Source organism: Scardinius erythrophthalmus, assembly GCF_964197995.2.
Source record: "Scardinius erythrophthalmus genome assembly, chromosome: 1".
Taxonomy (NCBI): Eukaryota; Metazoa; Chordata; class Actinopteri; order Cypriniformes; family Leuciscidae; genus Scardinius; species Scardinius erythrophthalmus.
In genome coordinates, this window is record NC_138221.1 from 78,512,105 (window position 1) to 78,527,478 (window position 15,374).

Genomic DNA, 15,374 nt, shown 5'->3' on the forward strand with positions numbered 1-15,374 from the left:
TGCACTGCATGAAAAGGGCAGAACCAGGAAATATCTGGCCATGGTAAACTGCAGTGTAATTTCAGGTTTGCCGGATGTATGTGAAAAAATCCTGAGCCAAAGTACACAGAACAGTCAATTTCCAGAAATACCCAGATACTTGGTGTACACAGACATATACAGGAATACATGAAGTTACATGGACATACACACATACACATACACATACACATACACTATCACAATCGTGTTTTCATTTTATCTCTCAGTACGTCTCGTCTCTTTATACCGGACAGTCTGTTATTCATAATAGCTCCGCATATGTCGTTAAACAAAGCAACTCCGATTTTCCGAGAGCTTCCTTTGTTTGTCTGACTGAAAATATAAAACTGTATTGGGAGAGAGTGCTAAAGCTCCTTGGGTCGTATTTTTGGTGGCATATTTGTAGAAATGATCATTCTTTCTAAATGTGATTTAGATTTAAGCCATAGCTACTGTCCTGTGACTTCAAATAAACAGAAACAGACGTGACTGAATAAATAGGCTACGTGTGTCCTCTTTCTTTTGTGAAATAACAATAAACCACTTTATTTCTGTGTGATGTGCAATCTTGACACAAATTAATTCATTACGATTAATGTATCACTTTTTATTGTAAGCGTGGTAAAACATCCATGCTTGGGTTTTAAATCTTTAACTAAACAACAAAAATGCCATCAAACGGTCACTTTATAATGTTTGTTTTGCAATCTCGCTAGTTTCCAGTGATTTCTTTCTGATTAGTTTTTTGATAAAACTTGATAAATGATGGTTTGTGTGACGTTGGTTTTGGGCTCGGTGCTACAGGTCCGAGGCTATTAGCCCATCCCGTTTAAAGCCCTGACTCGCACTGGCCCGACAGTGGAAACGCGGCTATTATGTCAACAGAAATAATGTTTGCAACTTAAACGCTCTAACAAAATCAATAAATTTACATTTTTAACTTGCCACCATGCATTAATTCAAGTTGGTGACACAACTTATTTGAATTAGCAGGTTGGAGAAAAATAAAGATTTTTAATTATTCAGATTATACAGATTAGCACATATCTTGATCATTAATGCACATATGCATTTAATCATTCATATTTTAATTGTTTTCTTTAACCATTTTCTAATTGTTCTCTCCTTTTCTTGTAGAGGGCATATTTAAGAGAATACTTGACACAGTGAAGTTTCGCTGGGTTTTCGTCCTCTATCTTACTGAGGATGCAATATCAGGTCTGAAGTCGCTCTGTAAAGACAGCTTGAACATCTCTAAGGTGCTTCGCCTTGAGAAAACTCTACTGAGCATTCAACAGAACAAGGTGATGTCAATATTCTGCCAGTTATATTTCTACTCCATTGCCTGTCTCTCCACTGAAATGGAAGATTGTTTAGATGATGATTATAGCAGGGGGTTAAGGCCTTTATTTCCAAACATATGGAGGATTGCTGAACATGGGATGCTAGGAAACAAGGGGGTGGTGATGAAAATGAAACCCATGTCCCAACAGGACATCTCATCACCGACTTGACTTCATGTCATGACTTGGCCAATTTATTTAGTTGAACATGCCTGAAAAGACCTTTATTTTTTTATTTTATTTTTTTATTTTATTTTTTTACCAAAAACAGTAAAACAGTGTGCAGGATTTTTTTCTCTTAGGCTATGTTTAATCTTTCAATCCAAATCCAAATTTTTTTGAATATCCGATTGAAATCTGATCATATTTAGCAAGTGTGAATGGCAAAAAATAAATGTGACTTTTCGAAATAGGTTTTGAGCTACATCCATATGTGATTTGAGCTACATCCATATGTGGTCAATTGAAAATTCTGTGGGAGTCTGTAATTATTTTGTAGTGTTTTGTCATCAATGCGCAACACTTCATCTTGACTCCCGAAAGTCTTTCAACCTTCAAACATCATCACTGGTCTTCATCTTGTATGATTAAAACATGTAATGGCATTCCTGTACAGCATCGGTTCCCAACAGGGAGGTCTCGACCCACAAGGGGGCCCCAACGAGCTCTGAGGGGGGTTGCGTCATATTTTGAAAAGTTTTGAGCAATGAGCATTAAAGCAGTCCGTAACTTTTTTATGTTCAAAATTAACAAAATGTACATAATGAAGCGAGTTCATCGTGAAACCATTTTCCAAACCGTGTTTTTGTCTTATCCTGAATCACTATGGTACACCTATAATAAGTGTTTATACTGGGACTATTTCACACTGGTTGGGATTGCCGCCGCTGTGGAGTAGCCCAGTACCTGCGTAGGTCTGCTTACAATGTTCTTCCGAAAGACGCATTATTCTGTTAATAAATGCATGTTTATTATTCGCTCACTACAGTGACAAAAGTTACCGGCTGCAGCTTTAAGGAGAACGATCATATTACATTAGCTAATTTTATCCACGATCCCCTGGCTGACCAAAAAATGGGTTTTCAACCATGACAGCCTTTAAAACCAAATACAGGGCCAGACTGGATGATAAAGATGTCTTTCACTGTTAAAAGATCTCTCCAGGCATTGACCAAATTACTCATGGCCAGCAGCAATCCTCAAACTGATTGATAAAGCCTCACAAATAACATGCAAGTATTAAGATCCCAGAAAGCAGTCATTTTGTAATAGTCTATATTCATTCTTTTTTTTACCTACACACCAGTGTGAATACTGGGGGTGTAATTTCAACTAATCGTGAACAAGTCCGTCTTGTTCCTCAGAATTCCTGGCACCAGAAACAAATGCACCTGTAAATTTGAGGAACATGACTCACTTGTTCAGTCATAAAAATATTCTTGTGAAAACAGTTGCGACAGTAAGCTCTACCAGAAAGACTCATGCTAAATGGAACTTGCTTATAGAGTCAATGTAGCGTTTAGCTTCATGTATCTACTCTTCAGGACAATGGAAACCACAAAAACTTCAATCTACTGCCCAAATTCCAAAGGTATCAAGACAAGTTTATTAAGTTACTACAAGTTTTGTAAAAATTCACTGAACACGGAAATTTTTGTTTAAATGACACACAATATTAAGTTAATGAAGTGATCAACATCATGAGCCGCATTTCCACTGTCGGGCCAAAAGCGAGCTGCTAGTCCGTGCCAGGGCCAGTCGCGTTTCCACTGTCACTTCCGGGGCTTGATCGGGCCTCGTCAGGGCTTCCTCTGGGCCAACAGCCAGGGTTTTTGAGCCGCCGAATACCTTAGTCCAAAGTGGGCCAGCTCGGGCTAGAGGAGTGGTTATGAACAGAGGCGGAGTTAACCATTACCATAGTAAACATGGTAAATATGACTGTTTAAAAAAATCTGATAAATTATATAGACTATCATAATCGTGTTTTCATTTTATCTCTCAGTACGTCTCGTCTCTTTATACCGGACAGTCTGTTATTCATAATAGCTCCGCATATGTCGTTAAACAAAGCAACTCCGATTTTCCGAGAGCTTCCTTTGTTTGTCTGACTGAAAATATAAAACTGTATTGGGAGAGAGTGCTAAAGCTCCTTGGGTCGTATTTTTGGTGGCATATTTGTAGAAATGATCATTCTTTCTAAATGTGATTTAGATTTAAGCCATAGCTACTGTCCTGTGACTTCAAATAAACAGAAACAGACGTGACTGAATAAATAGGCTACGTGTGTCCTCTTTCTTTTGTGAAATAACAATAAACCACTTTATTTCTGTGTGATGTGCAATCTTGACACAAATTAATTCATTACGATTAATGTATCACTTTTTATTGTAAGCGTGGTAAAACATCCATGCTTGGGTTTTAAATCTTTAACTAAACAACAAAAATGCCATCAAACGGTCACTTTATAATGTTTGTTTTGCAATCTCGCTAGTTTCCAGTGATTTCTTTCTGATTAGTTTTTTGATAAAACTTGATAAATGATGGTTTGTGTGACGTTGGTTTTGGGCTCGGTGCTACAGGTCCGAGGCTATTAGCCCATCCCGTTTAAAGCCCTGACTCGCACTGGCCCGACAGTGGAAACGCGGCTATTATGTCAACAGAAATAATGTTTGCAACTTAAACGCTCTAACAAAATCAATAAATTTACATTTTTAACTTGCCACCATGCATTAATTCAAGTTGGTGACACAACTTATTTGAATTATCTTTATTTTTAATTTTTTTTTTTTTTTTTTTTTTTACTAAAAACAGTAAAACAGTGTGCAGGATTTCTTTCTCTAAGGCTATATCCAAATCCAAATTTTTGTGAATTTCCGATTGAAATCTGATCATATTTAGCAAGTGTGAATGCAAAAAAAAATGTGACTTTTCGAAATAAGTTTTGAGCTACATCCATATGTGGTTTAAGATACATCCATATGTGGTCAATTGAAAATTCTGTGGGAGTCTGTAATTATTTTTTATAGTTTTGTCGTCAATGCTCAACACTTCATCTTGACTCCCAAAAGTCTTTCAAATTCTGTGGGAGTCTGTAATTATTTTGTAGTGTTTTGTCATCAATGCGCAACACTTCATCTTGACTCCCGAAAGTCTTTCAACCTTCAAACATCATCACTGGTCTTCATCTTGTATGATTAAAACATGTAATGGCATTCCTGTACAGCATCGGTTCCCAACAGGGAGGTCTCGACCCACAAGGGGGCCCCAACGAGCTCTGAGGGGGGTTGCGTCATATTTTGAAAAGTTTTGAGCAATGAGCATTAAAGCAGTCCGTAACTTTTTTATGTTCAAAATTAACAAAATGTACATAATGAAGCGAGTTCATCGTGAAACCATTTTCCAAACCGTGTTTTTGTCTTATCCTGAATCACTATGGTACACCTATAATAAGTGTTTATACTGGGACTGTTTCACACTGGTTGGGATTGCCGCCGCTGTGGAGTAGCCCAGTACCTGCGTAACTCGTCATAGACATACACAGAGAGAAGTAGGTCCGGCTACAATGTTCCTCCGAAAGACGCATTATTCTGTTAACCCTCTGAGGTCGGCAAACGCGCCGGTGCGTTTTGCCGGATTTTCTTCACATTGTAGCACTATAAACTTAAATAACTCCGTCATTTATGGTCATACAGTAAAAAGAAATATAAAAAAAGAATCTGTGATATTTTTACTTTTGTAGGTGTCCACTTACAATCAAATCAAAACACTGTGCTTTTGTAAAATAAAGAAAATAAACAGGGTGTGCGTTCTGCCTCTCCGTCGCGGTGAACTTTTTTTTCTTGAGCACGTCTATAAACTGAAACAAAACTCAGCGAATACTTGTCACACATTTATGAGCCATATACCTTTATAAACAAATAAGTGTGTACTTTTAAATGATCGGATTCAAACTGAAAACAAATATTCTCTGTTTAAGTAATTTGTATAAAACCAACAAGATGTCCAGCTTCTCAAACGCTTGCTCATTACAGTTAATTTGGCCATGCCCACTCGCGCAAAAGACATTCACATGCAAATCTCCACATGGAACGCGAACACGCTCGTTACCTCAGAAACAAAACACCAAAACACTTCACAAGTCTCTACTTTTCGTCGAGTTTGAAAGATGCGCCGTGAGCTTACATTGGAATTACCTCAGAAGAAGAAGAACGCGATTTGAAGACAAGAAAGATGTAAGGTAAGAAATTCTTACATATTAATTTGTTATTGTTGCATAAATTTCACATTGCAGTTGAACTGTTGCTAGATATATGGTGAATATTATAATATTTAGACCCGTGTTTACTGTTACTGTGTATGTGGATATCTGCTCAAATGTAGATACGGTAACCATAATGTTTTATATTTGAGCGCAGTCGCGTTTTAATGTATCATATTTTGGATTGCGATCGCGTTTGAAAAGCACCAAACGGTTTATATTTTTACTATTATCTCATTTCATATCATCATAACGAATGGAAACATTTGAAGTAACATGATAATCAATATATTTTTCTCTAGCTTAGTTGTTACTGAAATATTTTGGAAGATTTATAGGCTGCTATGGTTATTATTATTTTATGCAGCACTGCGCATAGCCAATGCCTACAAGGCACAACAAACCTGGTGTTCATTATATTATATATTGTTGGAAACATTTATGTGTGTGTGTATGTGTGTATTCTGTGAATTTTAAAAAGCAATTTTAACCAGAAAAATCTCAAATTTATTCCCAAAATCGTGCAGGCCTATAGTTTCTCTTGATATCAGTATGTTCACTTTTTTTTTTTTTTTTTTTTTCAGGGCCCAGATGCCACTCCTGCTGACTTCAACATTCACATGAGTCTCTGTACATGAACATGGTAAAGTGAAAATCAAACACCTTGGAAATGAAAGGTATGTACAATGTTTTTAGGAATGGCACAAAGGTTTCTGTCTTTGGATCATTGGTTTCAATGAGTGCTTTTTTTTGTCATTTGTGGTGTATCTTTGGATTATGTTGTGTTGTAAATAAATCCAAAAAATCTAAACAATCAAAAAGCCATTCTTTTTTAAATCTCCTCATTCTTTGTGCAAGGTTGCTCAGAATGACAGGGCCTGATAGCTCCTAATAGGGCCGTTAGGGGAGGGTCTTTGTCTTTCTCAGGTGTGAAAAGCTTACATATTAATGAGCTCCCGCATAAAGCTTTTTCACACAAAACACGTCGTAAAATTTTTAAATCAATATATTGTCTTATCTGAATGAGCAGTCAGGGTGATTTTCACATAGTTTTAGAGAAAATATTCTAGGCTACGTCATACAATTTTTAAAAGTCTTGTGAAGAAATAATCAGTATGGGTTTCATGACCTTATTTCAGTGAGAATTTTTTTTTGTATTTTCACAAACCACGCATAAATGTCTTTATCTCAAAACAACTAACTTTTACACACATGCTGCTGATATATTATTGTAGCAGAGTTTGTGCTGAATACAATGTAATTAGACTTTAGCCATGAAAATGTCACAAGTAACAGAAATAACCAGAAATGTCAGAGCATGTCAGAACACCTCCAAGGCCCAGAAAACACCTCAGACCCCAGAGGGTTAAAAGATCTCTCCAGGCATTGACCAAATTACTCATGGCCAGCAGCAATCCTCAAACTGATTGATAAAGCCTCACAAATAACATGCAAGTATTAAGATCGCAGAAAGCAGTCATTTTTTAATAGTCTATGTTCATTCTTTTTTTACCTACACGCCAGTGTGAATACTGGGGGTGTAATTTCAACAAATCGTGAACAAGTCAGTCTTGTTCCTCAGAATTCCTGGCACCAGAAACAAATGCACCTGTAAATTGCACTTAATTCTGAGGAACATGACTCACTTGTTCAGCCATTAAAATATTCTTGTGAAAATAGTTGCGAAAGTAAACTCTACCAGAAAGACTCATGATAAATGGAACTTGCTTATAGAGTCAATGTAGTGTTTAGCTTCATGTATCTACTCTTCAGGACAATGGTAACCACAAAAACTTGTGTTTGATTTTTCACTTTACCATGTTCATGTACAGAGAATCATGTGAATGTTGAAGTTAGCAGGACTCATCAGTGGGGCATCTGGTTCCCTGTAAAAAACAACAACAACAACAACAACAAAAAAACACCTGTGAACATGCTGATATCAAGAGAAACTATAGGGCTGCACGATTTTGGGAAAACATTTTTGATTATTCTAGTTAAAATTGCTTTTGAAAAATCACAAAATACACACACACACACACTTACACACACACATATATATATATATATATATATATATATATATATATATATATATATATATATATATATATATATATTAGGGCTGACTTCTAATAGTCGAGGATTTGACGATTCGATTCGGAGAGGTCTGATTCGACTATGAACCTCATAGTCGAATACATGGGCGTCAGTTTGGTTTGAAATGTGCTGGGGACAGAGACGCATTCGCATTTTCAGAAGGGCTGGGTACCATTTTTATTTTATTTTTTCAGGTCATGTTTTGAAAGACGATGTCCTGTAGCTTACTAATGTAAATAAATAAAAATGTATTCAAAAATCTGCTTCACATTTTCAGCAGGGCTGCGGAGCGGCTGTGAGTTGACTCCACACGGTTCTCATGTGCGTTAAAAAGCTTTACATGGTTTAATGTACCTAAACAATGATTACCAAATTCCCCTCTCATGTTGCTCCACATAACCACTTAAAATGATTAAAAAAAATCGAACCCAGAGTCCAATTATTATGGACGTTATCTGATATTAAGCGTTTCTGCTTCACATTTTCAGCAGGGCTGCGGAGCGGCTGTGAGTTGACTCCACACGGTTCTCATGTGCGTTAAAAAGCTGACTCCACACGGTTCTCATGTGCGTTAAAAAGCTTTACGTTGTTTAATGTACCTAAACAACGATTACCAAATTTCCCTCTCATATTGCTCCTCATAACCACTGAAAATGATCAAAAAATCGAACCCAGAGTCCAATTATTATGGACGTTATCTGATATTAAGCGTTTCTGCTTCACATTTTCAGCAGGGCAGCGGATCGAGCGGCTGTGAGTTGACTCCACGCGGTTCTCATGGGCGTGAAAAAGCTTTACGTGGTTTAATGTACCTAAACAACCATCACCAAATTTCTCTCTCATATTGCTCCTCATGTTTATGAAATGTTATGATATATGTGTGATATATATGTGTTTTTTAGCTCTTTTGTTTGAAATGGAAAAAATCTAGCTGCTATCTAAAAAAAAAAAAGAAAAAAAAAAAAGGTTCGACTGTCAGTCGACTACGGCAAAATCTAACGAATCAGATTCGACCATGAAAATCCTTAGTCGAAAACAGCCCTAATATATATATATATATATATATATATATATATATATATATATATATATATATATATATATATATATATGTAATGAACACCAGGGGCCTATACCATGAAGCCGGTTTAGGTGGCTAGCCAGCTATGTTTTAGTTTAGTTTCCGCCAACCCTGGGTTTTAGGTACTATGAAAGTAGCTTGGCTTTAATCGGTGTTCGTCGCCATGGTATCTTACGCTGCACGGCTAACCTGCTCCGGGGCAGGTTATGTTCTGGATTCAAGATCTCAGACTGAAGTTTGACCAATCAGCTGAGAGCAAAGAAACATATAGGTGACGTAACTTATTCCCAGTGTCTGTTACAATGGCTTCACCTTTTCTTCCAAATCCGGTGGACATCTCAGCGCAAATTGTTTGACGAGCATTTCGTAGAGAAAGAGTTTTTAGCCAGACAAAATCCCCTTGCCTTTCCTGATAGTTACTTGTATGAAAGATACAGATTTTCCGCGGAAGGAATGTCTTATCTTTGCAAATTTCTTGAGCCACACATAAAGAATTTAACACGTCGAATTCATGCACTTACTGTACCGCAATTATTGCATTGCGTATTTTTCAAGTGGTACATTCTTGCACGGTGGGTGACGCACAGAAGCTAGGGGAAAACACGGTTTGTCGAACCATTCGCATGGTCGCTCTGCAGAAATACATGAATAGTTTCATTCCCCGGTGTTCCCCGGACATTTATCGACCATGTCCATAAAAGAGGGCTTTTATAAAATTGCCGGTAAGATATATTGATAGGGTGACATCACTTTTTTTTTTTTTTTCAAAAAGCAGATTTCACAAATGTACTATACAATACATGTTAAGAATTATTTTTAATCTTTTTTATTATTATTCTGTTAATCTTATGATAGGATTCCCTAGAGTCATTGCAACATGTATGCAGTCTATTGCTCCAAACTCCACTGCTCTAGGGGAACATGAGGCAGATTATGTTAATAGGAAGTCCTGTTACAGCCTTAATGTTCAGGTAGAGATGATGTGAATATGTGAGATGATTATTTTCTGTGAGATGAATCTTTAAATTAATAGTAACATTAACAGATATAACAATGATCTACTAAACAGTTCATCTGCAGACGACTTGTGGTGGTCATGAACGTATGATAACAAGTTTGGATGCCAAATGGCCTGGCTCCAGTGCATGACCAGGAATTTTCCGTGAGTCTGTTGTGTCAGCGCTTTGAGGAAAGCAAGTTAAATTTGGTACAGTACAAAACACTGTTAATTTGAACTGAGATGTTATGCAGGTAAGAGAGGACCCAATAGCGAGTTAACAAAAATAGAGTCTTTTAATGAGTTCACAGGGTGGCAATAATGTAGAACACAAATCCTCTTCTTGAGAGATAAAGGCAAAACAGGCAACCCGCAGAGAGGGCGATACAAAACAAAAACAAAAAGTACTTTTGTAAAAGAAAAATCTGAACAGATAAAAAGAGTCTCTTTAGGCAGCAGACAGAGATGACTGTGGTAGCGGTGACAGGCTGCGGGTCTCTCAGTGAAGACAAGGTTCAGATCACGACTGTGGTTACCAGATCTCAATCGGCATCAGATGAACTGGACAGAATACAAAGATCAAGATGATTACTATGGTAAAGATAGCGCTCACCAGGCGGACGCCAACAGGACGGGACAGGACTCGGACAAGACAAACAGGACTGTTGTTAGCTTCTTGCATGAGAAAATCAAGTGAGAATCCAACAAGGAAAGAAGCAGAAACAGACAGAGAAATAGGGACCTAATCAGAGGGGAGAGGGAACAGGTGGGAAGAAAGTAAACGAGGTAGTTAGAGAAGATGAGGAACAGCTGGAGGAAGGGAGAAGGGAAAGAAACAGTGACTCCAAAACCCCAGCAGAGGGAGACAGAGTAGAGAGAGAGAACAAGAACAAGATATAACATGACAAGACATGACAATACATGACAGTACCCCCCCGTCAACGAGCGCCTCCTGGCGCTCCCGAGGAGGGAACCTGGTGGCTACGGAGGAAATCATCGATGAGAGACCGGTCCAGCACGTCCCGAGAGGGAACCCAACTTCTCTCCTCGGGCCCGTACCCCTCCCAATCTACCAGATATTGATGACCACGACCCCGGGGACGCATGTCCAGAATCTTGCGGACCCTATAGATAGGAGCGCCCTCGACAAGAATAGGGGCGGGAGGAGGACGAGTGGGAGCACGAAGAGCGGGCTTAACACAAGAGACGTGGAAGACCGGGTGGATTCGGCGAAGGTAACGAGGGAGAAGAAGTCGCACCGCGACAGGACTAATGATCTGAGAAATACGGAACGGACCGATGAAACGCGGGGTCAACTTACGAGACACAGACTTAAGCGGAAGATTGAGGGTGGAGAGCCATACCTTCTGGCCAGGAGAATATCTAGGGCTCTTAGTTCTACGCTTGTTAGCAGCTCTCACAGTCTGATCTCTATAACGGCAAAGAGCAGATCTGACTCTCCTCCACGTGCGCTTACAACGTTGGACAAAAGCTTGAGCGGAGGGAACGCAAGAATCGGCGAGCTGAGACGAGAACAGCGGAGGTTGGTACCCAAGACTACTCTGAAAAGGTGACAGACCGGTCGCAGACGAAGGAAGTGAGTTATAGGCGTATTCAGCCCAGGGAAGCTGCTCTGACCAAGACGCAGGGTTACGGAAGGCAAGGCTGCGTAAAATGCGACCAACAGTCTGATTGGCCCGTTCGGCTTGGCCGTTAGACTGGGGGTGGAAGCCGGACGAGAGACTGACGGAAGCCCCAATCAAACGAGAAAACTCCCTCCAAAACTGAGACGTGAACTGCGGACCTCTGTCCGAAACAATGTCCGACGGGAGACCATGAATCTTGAAAATATTTTCGATGACAATTTGCGCCGTCCCTTTAGCAGAAGGAAGTTTTGCGAGGGGAATAAAATGAGCCGCCTTAGAGAACCGATCAATAACCGTGAGAATAACCGTCTTGCCCGCCGACGGAGGAAGCCCGGTTATAAAATCTAAGGTGATGTGTGACCACGGTCGTGAAGGAATTGGGAGTGGTCTGAGAAGTCCGGCGGGAGGAGAGTTCCCAGACTTAGTCTGCGCGCAGACGGAGCAAGCTGCCACAAAACGACGTGCGTCACGTTCCCGAGTGGGCCACCAAAAACGCTGACGGACGGACGCAAGCGTGCCCCGAACGCCGGGATGGGCTGCTAATTTGGAAGAGTGGGCCCATTGAAGAACGGCCAGACGAGTCGGGACAGGAACAAACAGAAGGTTCTTAGGACAGGCGCGCGGCGAAGGAGTGTGAGCGAGCGCTCGTTTTACTTGCCTCTCAATTCCCCAGACAGTCAACCCGACGACACGCTCCTCAGGAATAATTCCCTCGGGGTCCATTGAGACTTCAGAGGAATTAAAGAGACGAGACAACGCATCAGGCTTGGTGTTCTTAGAGCCTGGACGATAGGAAATTACAAAATCGAAACGAGCAAAAAACATAGCCCAATGAGCCTGACGCGCGTTTAGTCGTTTGGCAGAACGAATATACTCAAGGTTCCTATGGTCTGTCCAAACCATAAAAGGAACGGTTGCTCCCTCCAACCACTGTCGCCATTCGCCTAGGGCTAAGCGGATGGCGAGCAGTTCGCGATTTCCCACATCATAGTTACGTTCGGATGGCGACAGGCGATGAGAGAAATACGCACAAGGGTGGACCTTGTTGTCAGAGAGAGAGCGCTGAGAAAGAATAGCTCCCATGCCCACCTCTGACGCGTCGACTTCAACAATGAACTGTCTAGAAATGTCAGGTGTAACAAGGATAGGCGCGGACGTAAAGCGTTTCTTGAGAAGATCAAAAGCCCCCTGGGCAGAATCGGACCAAAAAAAACGCGTCTTGACAGAAGTAAGAGCTGTCAGAGGGACAGCCACTTGACTGAAATTACCGATAAAGCGTCGATAAAAAATAGCGAAGCCGAGAAAACGCTGAAGATCGACGCGTGACTTTGGAACGGGCCAATCAATGACAGCTTGGACTTTAGCAGGATCCATCTGAATCCCTTCTGCAGAAATAACAGAACCGAGAAACGTGACGGAAGAGGCATGAAAAGTGCACTTCTCAGCTTTTACATAAAGACAGTTTTCTAGAAGGCGCTGGAGGACGCGTCGAACGTGCTGGACATGGGTCTGGAGTGACGGCGAAAAGACCAGGATATCGTCAAGGTAAACGAAAACAAAAATGTTCAGCATGTCTCTCAGGACGTCATTTATCAGTGCCTGAAAGACAGCTGGAGCGTTGACGAGGCCGAAAGGAAGTACCCGATATTCAAAGTGCCCTAGCGGAGTGTTAAACGTCGTCTTCCACTCGTCCCCCTCCCTGATGCACACGAGATGGTAAGCGTTACGAAGGTCCAGTTTTGTAAAAAATTTAGCTCCCTGCAAGATCTCGGAAGCTGATGACATAAGAGGGAGCGGGTAACGATTCTTAACCGTTATGTCATTCAGCCCTCGATAATCGATGCAGGGACGTAAGGACCCGTCCTTCTTTTGAACAAAGAAAAACCCCGCTCCAGCGGGCGAGGAGGAGGGAACAATAGTACCGGCATCGAGGGCTACGGATAAATAATCCTCGAGAGCCTTACGTTCAGGACCTGACAACGAGTATAGTCTTCCCCGGGGGGGGGGGGGGGGTAGTTCCCGGCAGAAGATCTATACTACAATCATACGAACGGTGTGGAGGGAGAGAAGTGGCCCGGGACCTACTGAACACCGTCCGGAGATCGTGATACTCCTCCGGCACCCCCGTCAAATCACCAGACTCCTCCTGAGAAATAGAGACAGAGGAAACGGGGGGAATAGCAGACATTAAACACTCAACATGAAAAGAAATGCTCCAAGAAAGGATAGTTTTCTTAGCCCAATTAATAGAGGGATTATGACGGACTAACCAGGGATGGCCTAAAACAATAGGAGTGAAAGGTGACTGAAAAATTAAAAAAGAAATGGTCTCGCTATGATTACCAGAGACAGTGAGGGTTAAAGGCAGCGTCTCACGCTGAATCCTGGGGAGAGGACTACCGTCCAAAGCGAACAGGGCCGTGGGATCTTCTAACTCCTTGAGAGGAATATCATGTTCTAGTTTAGTTTAGTTTAGTTTATTGGTTTATAATAATGTGGACAACCTCTTTTAATGAAAAGAGCAGCTTTAGCCTCTACGGCTAATTTCCAGCTGTAGTCCCCAGCCAGTTGTTAATTGGCATACATCTTCTTGAGCCCAGTTCTCATCCATAAAACAGCCCTCCGCCCCAGAGTCTATCAAAGCGCTGCAAGTAGCCGACGAGCCGGTCCAGCGGAGATGGACCGAAAAAGTAGTGCTGGACTTTGAAGGAGAGACCCGAGTAGTAGCGCTCACCAGTAGCTCCGCTCTTACTGGTGAGCTCTGGCTTTTACAGGGCAGGAGGAAACAAAATGAGCAGCTGAACCGCAATACAGGCAGAGGCGGTTGGTGATTCTCCGCTCCTTTTCCTTAGCCGAAATGCGGATGCCCCCCAGCTGCATGGGCTCGGAGTCCGAGCTGGCGGAGGAAGACGGTAGAGGTGCGGAGAAGGAGGTAACAGAGAAGGCGATCTCCTTTCCGCGAACTCGGCGACGAAGATCGAACCATCTCTCAATGCGGATAGCGAGTTCAATCAGGGAATCGACACTGGAAGGAACTTCTCGAGAGAGAGGATCTCATCCTTTACTTCAGCACAGAGCCCCTCCAGAAAACGGGCGAGTAAGGCCGGCGGGTTCCAGTCGCAAGAGGCAGCGAGAGTCCGAAACTCAATTGAATAGTCAGTAACAGAGCGCTTACCCTGACACAAAGACGACAAGACCCGGGAAGCCTCTTCTCCAAAAATAGAACGATCAAAAACTCGTATCATTTCCTCCTTAAAGTCCTGATACTGGTGAGTACATTCAGCCTCCACCTCCCAGATCGCCGTTCCCCATTCCCGGGCCCGTCCGGTGAGGAGAGAAATAACGTAGGCAATACGGGCTCTGTTCTTGGAGTATGTGGAGGGCTGGAGAGAAAAAAACACAACACACTGAGTGAGAAACGAGCGGTCACCCGCGTAGCACGGGGGGTTATTGACTCTGGGTTCGGGAGGTTCGGAAGCCCTGGAAGCGACCGGTGGGTCAAGGCGAAGATGATGAACCTGTTCGGTGAGATCAGAGACTTGGGCAGCCAGGGTCTCAACGGCACGTCGAGCGGCGGATAACTCCTCCTCGTGCCGGTCGATCATCGCTCCCTGGATCTCGACTGCAGACTGGATCGGATTAGGAGTCGCTGGATCCATCTTGGTCGGATTCTTCTGTTATGCAGGTAAGAGAGGACCCAATAGCGAGTTAACAAAAATAGAGTCTTTTAATGAGTTCACAGTGTGGCAATAATGTAGAACACAAATCCTCTTCTTGAGAGATAAAGGCAAAACAGGCAACCCGCAGAGAGGGGGATACAAAACAAAAACAAAAAGTACTTTTGTAAAAGAAAAATCTGAACAGATAAAAAGAGTCTCTTTAGGCAGCAGACAGAGATGACTGTGGTAGCGGTGACAGGCTGCGGGTC